The sequence below is a fragment of the Lissotriton helveticus genome, chromosome 7 (assembly GCF_964261635.1).
Source record: "Lissotriton helveticus chromosome 7, aLisHel1.1, whole genome shotgun sequence".
NCBI classification, from domain to species: Eukaryota; Metazoa; Chordata; class Amphibia; order Caudata; family Salamandridae; genus Lissotriton; species Lissotriton helveticus.
The window spans coordinates 930,025,273-930,039,093 of NC_136068.1; the positions used below are offsets into that span (position 1 = coordinate 930,025,273).

Below are 13,821 nucleotides of genomic sequence, written 5' to 3' on the forward strand. Positions count from 1 at the left end.
GGAGGGATTTTCTTCAGCAGCGTGAAAGCATAAACAGACCATTATACTTTAAAGCGGGTTCTTTCCTGGGATTACCGTGGCCTGGATTTGCATTGATCGTTTGAGAACGTGTGTCTTTATAATAGTTTGTCAACTACTGAGGTTCGCAGCCTGCGGGTACAACAATGAAAGCGCATCCCGGGGAAGCAAAGCCGCGAGGCAGAGGGCAGGTACTGTTTTATTTGCTATTCCTCTGGCTCTGTGAGGCGGGGTCTGCGCAGATGGAATATTCTATTGCTGAAGAAATGAAAAGGGGTTCAGTGGTTGGAAACCTTGCCAAAGATTTGGGGTTAAATGTGAAGGATTTGTCTAACAGAGATTTGCGTATTGTGTCAGAAGCAGGCAACCAATATTTTGCATTAAATACTGAAACGGGCAATATGCAGATAAACGGCAGGATAGACAGAGAGGAAATGTGCGGGGAATTGCCGATATGTTCCATCAGCTTCGACACAGTTGTGGAAAATCCTCTCAACGTTTTTCACGTAAACATCCTCATCCAGGATATTAACGACAACACGCCGAGTTTTTTAAAGAATTCAGTTTCTTTAGAAATCGTCGAGACCACGGTGCCGGGAGCGCGCATTACACTTGGCAATGCCCGAGATCCGGATATTGGCATTAACGCCCTGCAGGGCTATAGACTGAGCGATAACCAACATTTTGTCTTGGAAGAGAGAGAAAGCAGTGATGGCTTCAGACATCCAGAGCTAATCCTACAGACTGCGCTAGACCGTGAAACGCAGAGTCGACATCATTTGGTCCTCACTGCTTTTGATGGAGGGGATCCAATCAAATCGAGCACTGTGGATATTAATATTAATGTTCTTGATGCCAATGACAATTTCCCAGTGTTCAGTCAAGAGGTCTACAGAGCCAGCATCAGTGAAGGGGCAGCAACTGACTCAGTGGTGCTTCAAGTAAAAGCCACGGACAAGGATGAAGGTTCAAATTCAGAAATCACCTACACATTCAGCAGCATCTCTGTTAATGCAAATGCTGTCTTCAGTCTAGATGCAGAAACTGGAGAGATAAAAATTAAGAATTTGCTCGATTTTGAGAAGAAAAATGCTTACAAAATGGCGGTGGAAGCAAAAGATGGCGGGGGACTGGTTGCTCATTGTAGGGCGCTGATAGAGGTTACGGATGAAAATGATAACGCCCCAGAGGTAACTTTTACTTCTATCACCAGCCCAGTTCCTGAGGACGCAGCTCCTGGCACGGTGGTAGCGCTAATAAATGTACATGACAAAGATTCAGGTAATAATGGGGACGTTGCTTGTCATATTGAAGGAAGTCTGCCTTTTAAGTTGATCTCAACATCTGGGCAGTTTTATAAACTCATCACAGCTTCTAGCCTAGATAGAGAAACTGTCCCAGAGTATAATATCACTGTTATAGCCACAGACAAAGGGTCGAGTCCCCTTAGTGCTAGCAGAATTCTCCGGTTACAAATATCTGACATGAACGATAACGCTCCAGTTTTTGACAAACCTTTCTACCAGATATATGTGAAAGAGAACAATCCGCCAGGTGCTTCTGTTTACCGTGTTTATGCATCTGATATAGACCTGGACCAAAATTCTTTTCTTACCTATTCAGTTATTAATCAGATGGAAGAAGTCTCACTGTCATCCCACATCTCCATCAACTCCCATACAGGTGTGATCTATGCGCAGCGCTCATATGACTTTGAACAGCTCAGGGAGTTTCACTTCCAGGTCAAGGTTCAGGACTCTGGCTCTCCTCCTCTCAGCAGTAATGTCACTGTAAGGGTATGTATTGTGGATGAGAATGACAACCCTCCTGAGATCCTTTACCCTGCACTTGGCCCTGATACTTTTGTGCTATTCGAGATGGTCCCTCCTTCCTCTGATCAAGGTTATTTGATCACGAAGGTAGTGGCTGTGGATGCTGATTCTGGACACAATGCATGGCTTTCCTACCATCTGATTCAGGTACCAGAAACATCATTTTTCAAAATTGGCCTCCACTCTGGAGAAATCAGAACTTCAAGAATCCTCATGGAGAAAGATCTTCTCAAGCAGAAATTGGTCATTCTTGTGAAGGACAACGGGCAGCCATGTATGTCGGCCACAGTTACTCTAACCATGGTGCTTGCGGAAAACATGCAGGAGGTACTTCCAGAGCTAAGTAGCGAACCAATTGACATGGAAACCGAATCTGATTTAAAGGTCTATTTAGCCGTAGCTTTAGCCTTGATTTCATTTTTGTTCATTTTCACTTTAATGTTAGTGGTGATCTTTAAATGCAGACAAACCAGGACACCAATGGGCTTGGATGCCCTGAGACCTGGCTTTTATTCACACAGTGATCAGAATTACTCATCCAATTACCAAAATGGATCTCTGCCACTGCCCTACTCCTATGAGGTTGCAGTTGCTCTGGATGCGGGGGAAAATAAGTTCACTTTTCTTAAACCCAGTCAAGAGGTTCCAACTGGTATCCTCTTTTCTGCAAATGATTTCGGACAAGGAAACGAGTCTCCTGGAGAAGGTACTGGGAATGAAAGTCTGACCCAGGTAAGACATATTCACCAGAGTTTGGGTACATTTAAAATTCTTTCTTAGTGCTAATATTCAATGAATAGAAATTATTTGCTCATTTTTATAAATGATTGACAGTGGTCTATGCTTATTGACGTGCAGTACATCTCTCAACAGCTCACTTTCCTTTGTTTTTGTTCAGTACTAACAATAGCAAATACTGGCCTCCTCTGCACTTGAATATCTTAAAGAAGTGCCTTTACATGTTCTTTAAACATACAATACCCTAGTCAGGTTATTTGTTTTTAAAGAATTACTATTCTGCATATGGGTCAAACATCTCAAAGTATATGAGATATGATTGGTGCATTTTGTGAATAATGTTGTGCTATATACTTCGTAATTATAGTATTGTCTGACTAACAGCCACAGCCGGCAGTGGGAGTACCTGCAGGGCGGTGACGTGTGGAGGGGGAGGGGCAGGGTGGCGGGTAGTAATGTATGGATTATGGAGTTTTACAGGTAAGTAAACATTTAAATAAATAAAACGAATTTCGTTGCCCGCACTGCATCACATTTGGGGATGCAGTGCACTCAACGAAATTCGTTTTATTTATTTAAATGTTTACTTACCTGGAAAGCTCCGTAATCCATACATTACTACCCCCCACCCTGCCCCTCCCCTTCCCCACATGACCACCCTGCAGGTACTCCCACTGCCGGCCGCGGCTGCTCACTAAATACTTTTACTGAGTTTAGTGTTCACATTCTTTTTCTTGTAATACACATCTCAGAAATTGCAATATTATCAATATCTAAATAGTCATCCTCTTTGAGAAATGAGTCGTTACTGGTAACTCATCAGATGGAAGATGAGAGCTTGGTAAAGAAAGCTGAGTTTGCTCTCCCTGGGTGTGAGTTAACAGTCTGTTCTGTATGTATTCACTCTTTGGCCTCTCTGTGGAGTTTTGAACTCTGTTAACATATAGAATTATAAATGGGTAACCGTGAGATTCATGGACGTTTTTCACTGATGAATTCTAAATGATAAAACATAGACAACAAGAGGAAACTCTAGCTTTTTGTGTCATTTAGAACCCAAAGTTGAAAAACATCCCTGTAGCTCACAGTTACCAATCTATAGTTGTATGTTATGTATGTCCCCCATATTATCTGCCCTGCTTATAACGGCTAGGCCGAGGCAATGGGGTAATGGGGGAGGGATACATAATATGGCCGCTCCCCTTTGTCCAAGTGTGACAAAATGCCTTGTATGCCATATTAACCAACCCCCACCACCTTCCCTTCCCTCCTCCCCCTCCTGCAGCTATGCTTTCTCCTTTCAATAAAAGCAGACAGCCAGTTCTGCAATGACAGGCTCTCAGAGAGTCCTGTCAGTCTGTCTTGGGAAGCCTTTATGACGTAGAAACAGTGGGTAACAAACTGTGTTATCAACAGCGGCTGTCATATCAGTGAGATACCAGATTCAGAATATGGGCTAAACAATAGAGACTCGCTTTAGAAGCCCTGCAGTATAAAAGTGTTCCCATCACACTGTCATTTGCTTCCTTGGTCTCTCTGTGGATGGGTGAGCTCTTGAGTGGAAGTGGAGATGGAAGATAATCAATTGTATCTAGTTAGTCCTTGTCCTATGGGTGTAGGATAATTTATTTTTTAGCCATGTTAATTTTCTCACCACCAATAAGAGATGCTCTCCTGGATGACACCTTGTTCTTCTATAAACTTCTTTGGACTTTTAAAGGCACTCTTACTCCCATTTATTTAAATTGGGTATTCTGTGTTGAGTCTACTGAAAATATGTGGATGCCCGTACAGAGGATGGCTTGCTGTGTTTTCCGGGTCAAGCAAGTGTGCACAGTGGACTTAGTGCCAATAATGTTTGATTGTGCATTCCAGTTGATATTTTGTGCAATCTTCTCTTGGATATATCATGTTGCTACAAGATGATCCCAGAGTATTGGGCCTACAAGGGCTTAGCTTGTCTCATTGATGAAGGAGGAAGTTCAGTACAGCCACCTATGAGGAAACAGGTACTGACTTTTTCCCTGTACCATGAGGTCTATCACAGTGTGGATGATTGGCAGTTTGGTAAACCTATTCTGTAGTTTATGTTTAGAAGCAATCCCCTAAATAGTACTCCTGACCATTTGAGGCAAAGTTTCTAATAGGCAAATGACTGTCTTTTGAGTTCATTGATAAACTATGCATTCCCTTGTAAAGCTGCATAAACGGTTCCATCTGTTGGAGACAAAGCCTACTTGTGTGTCCGGGGAGAAGGTAGGTTTACATTTCAAGTGTGTTGCTGCTCTGTGAGAAAAGATAAGAGATAAACACCAGAGAACAAAAAGGACTGAACAAATAACTTGTCTGATGCCCCTTGGTAAGTTATAACACATTTCCTTGAAGGCAACATATGAATCCATTATCACCAAAGCTAGAAAAAAGAAAAGGGTAGTTGGGTTAACATTCATCACCTTTCGTAATTAAAAGTCGGAAGGTTGGATTCCACTGGGTTTGGAGCGCTGCAAGCACATGACAGTTTTCACCCCTATATCTTATGTCCCATCAGCAAGGGCATTGCAAGATGTGATAACAATTGCCTTTTTGTTTTACATATTGCTGTTCTGAAATAAGGCTCTCTGGTTAATGTGTAATGTGAACCACAACAATTTGCTTGCTGTAAGTCAGTTGTTATTTCCAGACTCTTCTGTTGTACATTTGATTTTGTATTTTTACTTTTGCTGTAAGGTTTCTGTTTCTTTTAGGTGCCACATAAGCTGTGAGCTCCTTTACTTACATATCATTCATTTTATCACCCCTCATGCAAAGATATTGCATTTGTTTTTGCTGCTACAATTGGCCTTGCTTTTTGAGAAGATATCATTTCAAGTTTTATTTTAATCTATAACAATGAATGCTATATAATGGCACCAAAACACTTTGCCGAAATTAATACCTTGCACGGCTAATGTGGGCAAGTTAATGAGCTGGCAAAGGATCATTCATTCCGTGATAAGCAATTGGGTGGGAACGTGAAAGAAATTGGGAACATGGCAAATGGAAAATTAAAAGTAAACATTTTGATTCTTGCAATGAGAAATCTTCAATATTTTAAAATATTTGCTCATTAAAAGTATGGTTAACTTTTTATATTCTGCACAAATGTTGATGTGTCCTATAATTCGTTGGTCTTGTCCCTTTTGTTGTCAGCATTGGTTTGTAGGCCAGCATGACCAAAATAAAAAGTATATCTCAATCTCAAATTCCTTGCTTGGCTGGTCAACCCAAATATCTGTGTTTGTGACTTAATTTTGCACTTGGTCCTCATGTGTTATGGTTCTTTGCCTCCTGTCTTCCAATGAGAGACCTTCTGGCCTTCAATACAACATCTAAAGCTATTGTCTCTCGATTGTTCTGTCACTGTAAGAAACTAGGCATATTAGTTTAGGAGAACCCACCTCGAATAATATTCACATTCTTGTCAAGGTGAAATGCAAAAGTCACTAAATAAGCCTGCGCACTAAGCAGTCAGGCTTAACTTAGAGGCAATGAGTAATGTATTTGTGCAGTATCAAAACAGTAATCAAGTCCAGATGCAAAACAATTTTTTTTTAATTAATTTGAAAAATAAAGTAAAATGTATTAAGTAAAATGACAACAATCCATTAATAGGAATCAGTGTTGTGATGTTTTAAACTTTTAAATAGTGCCAAAAAGAAAAAAGTGACAATGATGGTCAATGGTTGGGGTAGAACAGGACCTTGAAGCAATTTGACACTAACCCAACCAGGTTTGATCTAGTTAATGTTTTTATGTTCTGGCATTAGTCCTTTAAGTTCCAAGACACAACAGGAGTGCACTTCTTAAACCCCAGGACATTAGGGGAGACCCATAGAGAGTCATAGGGTTGCATGTAGAGTCCACATTAGGGTCTAGTCCTGATCAGCTGGACAGTTGCATGAAAGCATCATGTTGTGCATTAAAGAGGAGGTCAGCCTCATGACCCTTGGAGTCCACTTCTTTCTTCAGGGTACAAGAGGGAGAGCAGGTGAAGTCTTCAGGGATTTTATTTCATCACAGACAGCAGGGCAGTTATTTTGTTGTTCTTAGACCCAGACAGTGTTCTGAAATGGGCTCATGGTAGTGCTCCATTTGCGCCTGGAATAAATTAGTGGATATGATTGACCCTGGGGGACACCCTGACCAATGGAATAAAGGTTCCCTGTATCAACCCTACCCACTATGGGCATTTTTAATATTACAGAAATATTCAGCCACGCTAAACTTAGTCTTTGAGAGTTGTATGTGTGTATGGGAAGGGAGATGCACTATGCTGATCGTAGTGTCCTCCACATCCAACAAATACCAGTTGGAGGCAGACCTTGTATCCTTAAGAAACTCAGTGACAGAAGACTGGCAGAAAAAAAGCTGACCTTTCAGCAGCCAGACAGTGAACATAAAAGAAATGTCTTGGTAGCCTGTGAAGTGTACCCCAAGTGGTATATGTAAACCTGCAGCAGAGCTGTCACTGTAATGTCAAACTGTCACCACTGTGATCAGAACCTGGCTGGCTAGCTGGTACAAAGAGGGGACATGCCTAGAAGTTAGCTTTATCTACCTGTGACAGGAGAGGCTACCTTTTGAAGTTGATCATGGCATAGGCCCACTCCTCCGGCCATCCTGCCAGAGGAAGGGATCCACCATCCCACACAGAAGACCCTTTGTCGGCTGTCTGGGAGCATTACAGATGCGCCCCAGGGGAGACATTAAGTGTCAGGTGACCATGGCCACTGGTAGTAAAGCCATAAGGCGGGAAAATTAGAACTTTTTTAAGTGTCATTTTCAAAATAGAAATATAAAATTCGATTTTACCTTTAAGTTGGATTTAAATTACTATTAAAATGAGTCTGTAAAATATTTCTCTAGCTGCTCCCAAACTGTAATAGGATGAACAAGAGTTAGTCCATGGGAGGTCAGCCTTGCCACAGTGGAAAACTAATTTAGTGGTTTTTCAATGCCAAAATATTAAATGTGCATGTCCTCCTTTTTAAATGCCATGTACCATGCTCTGTGGGCCTTTAAGGCCTAACTTATGCATGATGTATTAGTATTAAAAAGGATGGTTTAGGCCTGGCAAATATTTTATTTTGACAGGTCGAAATGGCAGTCTTAAACTGCCATCTTAGACTACAATGGCAGGCCAGAGACATGCTTTACAGTGTTACTTTAGTGTGTTGCACAATGAGTAATGCAGGCCACTTTTAGATTTAATTTACAGGCTGCGAGTATCTGTAGTATGATACACTAGAGACTTTTATGTAAATTAAATGTGGCAATCATGTATATTACTATTAAAAGGCAGAGCACATGCATTTTTACCATTAGTTAGAAGGAATGACAGAAACAAAAACTGAATGTGTTGTGAAAGCTGTGTTACTTTTTGTAATTGTCACTCCCTTCTCTTCTCCTAGGCCCTTAGGAGTGAATAGGAGACCAAGGAGTAGCTGTGAGTGAGATAAGGGTCATCCCAGGGGTATACTCTGGGGTAAATGGTGACCGATGTCCTTTCACTACTCCTGGCATTTTGTGAATTTGAACTCCATGATTTTTTCTTGTTTACATTCGTTTATTGATTATTTTTTCATTATTGCATTTCACCTCAGGTTACAAAGTTTTTTTTTACATTTCCAACTTGACTCAATAATTCTCCCTGAGCCGTTTTGTAGCGAAGCACTGTCTAAACTGAACATCAAAATCTTATTCAACATTGTGATAATGGCTTCGCTAGCCTAGTGAATATATGACAGGGCTATTTGTCGCATAACATTTATCTAACAAGACAAGAAAAAAAACCACATTGACTCCTGTTCTTAAAGTTACAACATTAAAACAGTGCGTCACGGTACACATCATATATCATTCTGCTATGGGGTCTATCTGTTTGCCTACGCACAGCGCTTGGTTGTTGAAATTGAGCTCCATGATAATGCGCAATATGAGCTCTAGGCAGCGGGTGAGAAAACCTAGCTAGAACATGCAGGATAGTGTATTTGACCTTGTTTCCAGGTCATGGTATGAACCTTTCACTTTCACCCATGACTCCCTTTGCCTGCGTCACACTTTACAGAAGCTAGCTTTGCTGGCCCTCACTTAGGGGGAATGACAGAGCTAGTGATGCATCATGGTCTGTGGGGTGGGAAATGAATTAATAGGCAGGCAGTGGGTGCAAGAGTGTGCCTGGTGTCCCCATAAGTTACTAACAGTGATTTAACCATGCACCTTTGTACGGGGGTGAGCATTTGTGCGCTTTCGAGGTTATCATAATGACTTCATTCAAGATCAGAGGCAGTATCGGAGCCTACAGGAGCCTCTGAGGTTGCATCAAAGGACAATGGAGAGACCAGGTGGGTCTGGTGCTTTGGCATTATTATTTGTTTATTAATCTATATATATCATAAATAATAATGTCAGAACAAAGCCTGCGAGGACAATGAATGGTCAAAGCACCTGCTAGTGGGTGTGAATAGTTTGCATTTACACAGGTGGGCAGTAGTGCAGGTGCTGTGTGCAGCTGGTGCCTGGACACATTACACATCTCATTACGCATCTGGTACACTTGATTTCTTCTTGATAACACGGCACGGTTATATAATTCTGCCCTGTTGCTTGTTGAGGTGGAAGTATTTAACCGTTCTGACTACCAGAGGAGGGATCTGGCACAAAGGGCACATCCTTCTTTTTACTGGCACCGTATTAGCTCCATTTTTATATTTCTTAACCCACAGCTGATTTAAGTTTCTAAATATTCTCTAACCGGAATGGCGTCATCCATTGCCACGCCCATCTGGAGAACAGAGAGCCTGGTGGCATCCTTTTTGACTCCATCCCTGATCAGCAGTGTGCCCCGGTTCTGAGAAGGCTAGTGGAACTTGCATGATGGCGTATGTTACTCTAATTAAAACAACTTATACTTTCCGATTCCAGTGGTCTATTAGGATTTGGGTTTTTGCGACACCGTTTTGATACATCTTTTCATGTAGAAATTTGTGGGCATCAACAGTGTTAAACTTCCAGTCTTGTATTTAGAAAACTCAGATCTGATGGCGTGCTATCTTTTTCACTGAAAACAATGATCCCTTTGTGCTCTGTTTTTATACACACAATGCACACATACTACTTGAAATCATAACTCAGTCTAACAGCACCAATTAGAGCCCAAGAAGATACTGTAGAAAAATCATGAATCTTTATTATTCACTATGTTTAAAAACTTAGATGTTTTTTGTTAAAAACTTGTCTCAGAAGAGATCTTATTGTAAAACAGAAAAAGCACTTTTTATTATATATTTATAAAAACCAATTTCACAAATGGGGGAGAACTTAAAAACATAATATCTAGATCTCAAATCAACACCCTGAACCACATGAGAAAAAACTTAAAAAACAATCCCATGTAAGTGCTCTTGCATCACATACAATGATCACATAGGTGTTATTTTTGTACACAGGGTGTTGTTACAAAATTTGTCACATGTTAAGCACCACCACTCAGCTGCACGCGAACTGGTAAATTATATATTACTTGGGACCAGGTTAACTACTCTCCGCCAATCACTGCAACAAATATTGTACTAGGAAAAAAGAAAAATAACGGGCAAAGAGAAACACACATTGGACTCAGCCTCGAGATAAGTGGGCGTTTTCCTGGAATGCCAGTTTCATTGCAGCGCTAGCTTCAGTAACGTCCCCAGCATGTTTTGTTTTGTTTTTTAGAATTCTTAACAGCATTAGATAGAAGTTGCTGCCAGGTCAAAGGGCGCCTTTTTAGCATGGCACACGCGCTGGGGTGCTGTTACTCCAGGCCTTTGTAGCTCTCTCTTTAGTAGTAGATATGTTACCGAGCTGTGTAGTTTCACCGGTGCTGGCAGAACCGTCTCTTCCCTGCCCAGTGCCCCCTTGGCCCATCATAGTGTTCATGAAAGCAGCGCTGTTGTCCACCCCTTGGCTAATGACGTTGGTGCGGTATTCCATTGAAGGACAATGTGCCCCAGTTAACATTGGGAAATGCGCTCAAGCAGAGTGTGACCGCGCATGTAGTTGTAGAATGTAACCCTTTTAATGTCTGCCTCAAGGTCAGAGGACATATCTCGTTAGAATATAAGGTTCTGCGAACCAGGCATCGTGTAAAAGTGATGTATTTTGGTTCATGTCCGTTCCATGTCTTTCAGGGCGAACAGGTGAAAGGAATTATAACTTCTCCCTCGGAATGGGCAGGAGTGATAAAGGTAGCGTCAGGACAGAAGACCTGTCTTTGGGCAGGGATAGACACCATAGCCCACCCCATTCCTTACAAACAGGACCTCATGAGTCTCAAATACTCCCTTGCCTGAGTTAAGTTTCATTCTGGCGTTAAGTGATAGGGCCCTCATTCATATTTTTGCGAGTGTTCTGTATTTTAATAATGAGCACAAACAATAAGATGCTAGAAAGTTTTGGCTTTTATTTTAAAGTAGTGATAGCTCAATTTTCATGCAAGAGCAATAGATACATTTGTATGTTTTTGGTTTGGTAATTGCCAAATGACTTGAATCTAGCGTGTTTCTTTCTAAGACAGAATTACACATAAAAGTGCAACATCATTTCTTGAACACACTCCAGATGTTCCACGTTTTTCAATATTTACCTCATTCCTCTCTTTCTTTTTAAAAGAGTGCACCGTCTCATGTAACCAGTAGTAAACCCTCCTAGACTCTTGGCAGAGTGTGCACAGATATGCTCTTTAGTTTTCTTTATATTGAGTGCTGTAACTGTGGCAACATAAAGAGCAAGAGACAACAACAGGCAGTTCTGTACAGCAGCAGCGTTTCACTTCCTGCAGTTGTTGCTATCGACACTGAACGGCACTGTTCACCAACTAGATTGAAGAGGCTAGCATATATTCACCCGAGCATGTGATACACAAACAGCAGAGACTTGGATTCGGCTGAGCTCTCTCTGGGAAGCTCCGTGTGCAGCAGGGTCATTCGCCAGAACGTTAGTAGTTTTCACATAGACAACCTGGTGTTCACCTGAGAGATGCATCTTCCTCACGTGCCAGAAACACAGAGACGGTTCTCCTCCGAGGCTCAGACAATGAGAAGGTGTTATTCCGGGACTCGGACACTGATGCGCTGTTACTCCGGGGCTCAGGCATCGAGGCGCTGTTACTCCGGGGCTCAGACATCGAAGCGCTGTTACTCCGGGGCTCAGGCATCGAGGCGCTGTTACTCCGGGGCTCAGGCATCGAGGCGCTGTTACTCCGGGGCTCAGGCATCGAGGCGCTGTTACTCTGGGGCTCTGTCATCGAGGCGATGTTCCTCCGGGCTCAGACATCGAGGCGCTGTTACTCCGGGGCTCAGTTGTCAAGGCGCTGTTCCTCCGGGGCTCAGGCATCGAGGCGCTTTTACTCCGGGGCTCCTCTGCTGTTCTTGTTGCTCTGCTGACAGTCTGTGGAGCCGCTTCCGGGCAGCTGCGTTATTCCATTCCCGAGGAAATGAGGAAAGTCGCTTTTGTTGGGAATGTGGCTCTGGATCTGGGGATGGATACAAAGGAGTTATCAGAAGGCGGAGCCCGGATTGTGTCCAGAGGTAGGAAGCAGTATTTTGATCTCAATATAAACAAGGGCCATTTATATGTTAATGAAAGGATTGATAGGGAAACTATCTGTGGGCACATCGCTCAGTGTCTATTAAATGTAGAAATGATTTCAAAGAACATGATGAAAGTGTATGCAGTAGAAGTAGAAGTCCTAGATATAAATGACAATGCCCCGAATTTCATCGATGATCAGATTTCATTGCAAGGCGTCGAAAGCACTGCACTGGGAGCACTCTTTGTACTGCAAGGTGCCCAAGATGCAGATGTGGGAATCAACTCTCTTAACCCCTTCGATGCTTGTGACGGAACTATTCCGTCATCAGTCACGGTTGAGCTGTGCTGATGACGGAACGGTTCCGTCATGACCGCACCCTGTTCTGGAATGTCCAGCACAGGGGGGATTTGGTGCCGCATGGAAGCGGTTAAGGACTATCAGCTGAGTGAAAATAAACACTTCACCCTAGGTGTAAAACATAGAACCGATGGTACAAAATATGCCGAACTGGTCCTAGAAAAATCACTGGACCGGGAGGAACAGACTGTCCATCAACTGATGCTCACAGCCACAGAGGACCCGGTTAGGTCAGGCACTTTGCAGATCCGGGTCACTGTTCCTGATGCCAATGATAATGCCCCCATGTTTAATCAGACTGGCTATAAGATCACGGTTATAGAAGGTATGTCGAAGGGTGCTGTGGTGGGCATTATCAGTGCTACGGATATTGACGAAGAACAAAATTCCCAAATAACCTATTCATTTGACAACATAAATGAAATGGCTTTGCGCAAATTTAGACTGAATTCTAAAACTGGTGAATAAGCATTGACTGAACTATTGGATTTTGAAGAATCGGAATCTTATGAATTTGAAGTCAGAGGAAGTGACGGGAGTCTGTCATCAAGCTGCAAAGTCCTTTTAGAGGTTATAAATGTCAATGATAATACACCACAAATTGTGATGTCATCACTGATCAAACAAATACCGGAAAATAGTCCTCCTGGTACAGAAGTTGCCCTTGTAGAAGTATACGATGGTGATGCAGGAGAACATGGAGATGTAACCTGTGTCCTCTCTCCATATGTTCCATTTCAGTTAAAGAAGTCAATTGGAAGCTACTACAGTTTGGTAAGTGATGGTGTCTTAGACCGAGAACAGGTTTCAGAATACAACATAACAATTACAGCCACAGATAGTGAAATTCCTCCATTGTCTAAAAACGAAACCATAAACCTTCAGATTACTGATGAAAATGACAACCCACCGTCAGGGAAAACATGCCCCAAGGCAAGCAAACGATTTGGATTGTGGCAAGAATGCCAAGATTTCTTATTCCATCACAGATGGACACATTGGAGATACACCATTGTCTTCTTACATGTCCATTAATTCTGAATCGGGTGTTATCTATGCTCTTCAGTCTTTTGACTTTGAGATATTAAGAGAGTTTCAAATCCAAGTGGAAGCTCGGGATGGAGGTTCTCCACCTCTGAAGAGTAATGTCACTGTGAAATTCTTTATAGAGGATCAAAATGACAACACTCCTGAAATATTATATCCATCAGCTCCCACAGATGGCTCTTCTGGGGTAGAGGTGGCTTTTCGCTCCTCTGAACCAGG

At 42.2% G+C, this 13,821-nt stretch overlaps 1 protein-coding gene and 1 pseudogene across 1 annotated transcript in view; both read left to right on the top strand.

Moving 5' to 3' along the window:
- The window catches only part of LOC144767141 (protocadherin gamma-A10-like), a 458,767-nt gene that overhangs the window by 242,996 nt on the left and 201,950 nt on the right, over positions 1-13,821 (top strand). The window lies entirely within an intron of this gene.
- On the top strand, positions 261-5,350 carry LOC144767161 (protocadherin gamma-B4 pseudogene; annotated as a pseudogene).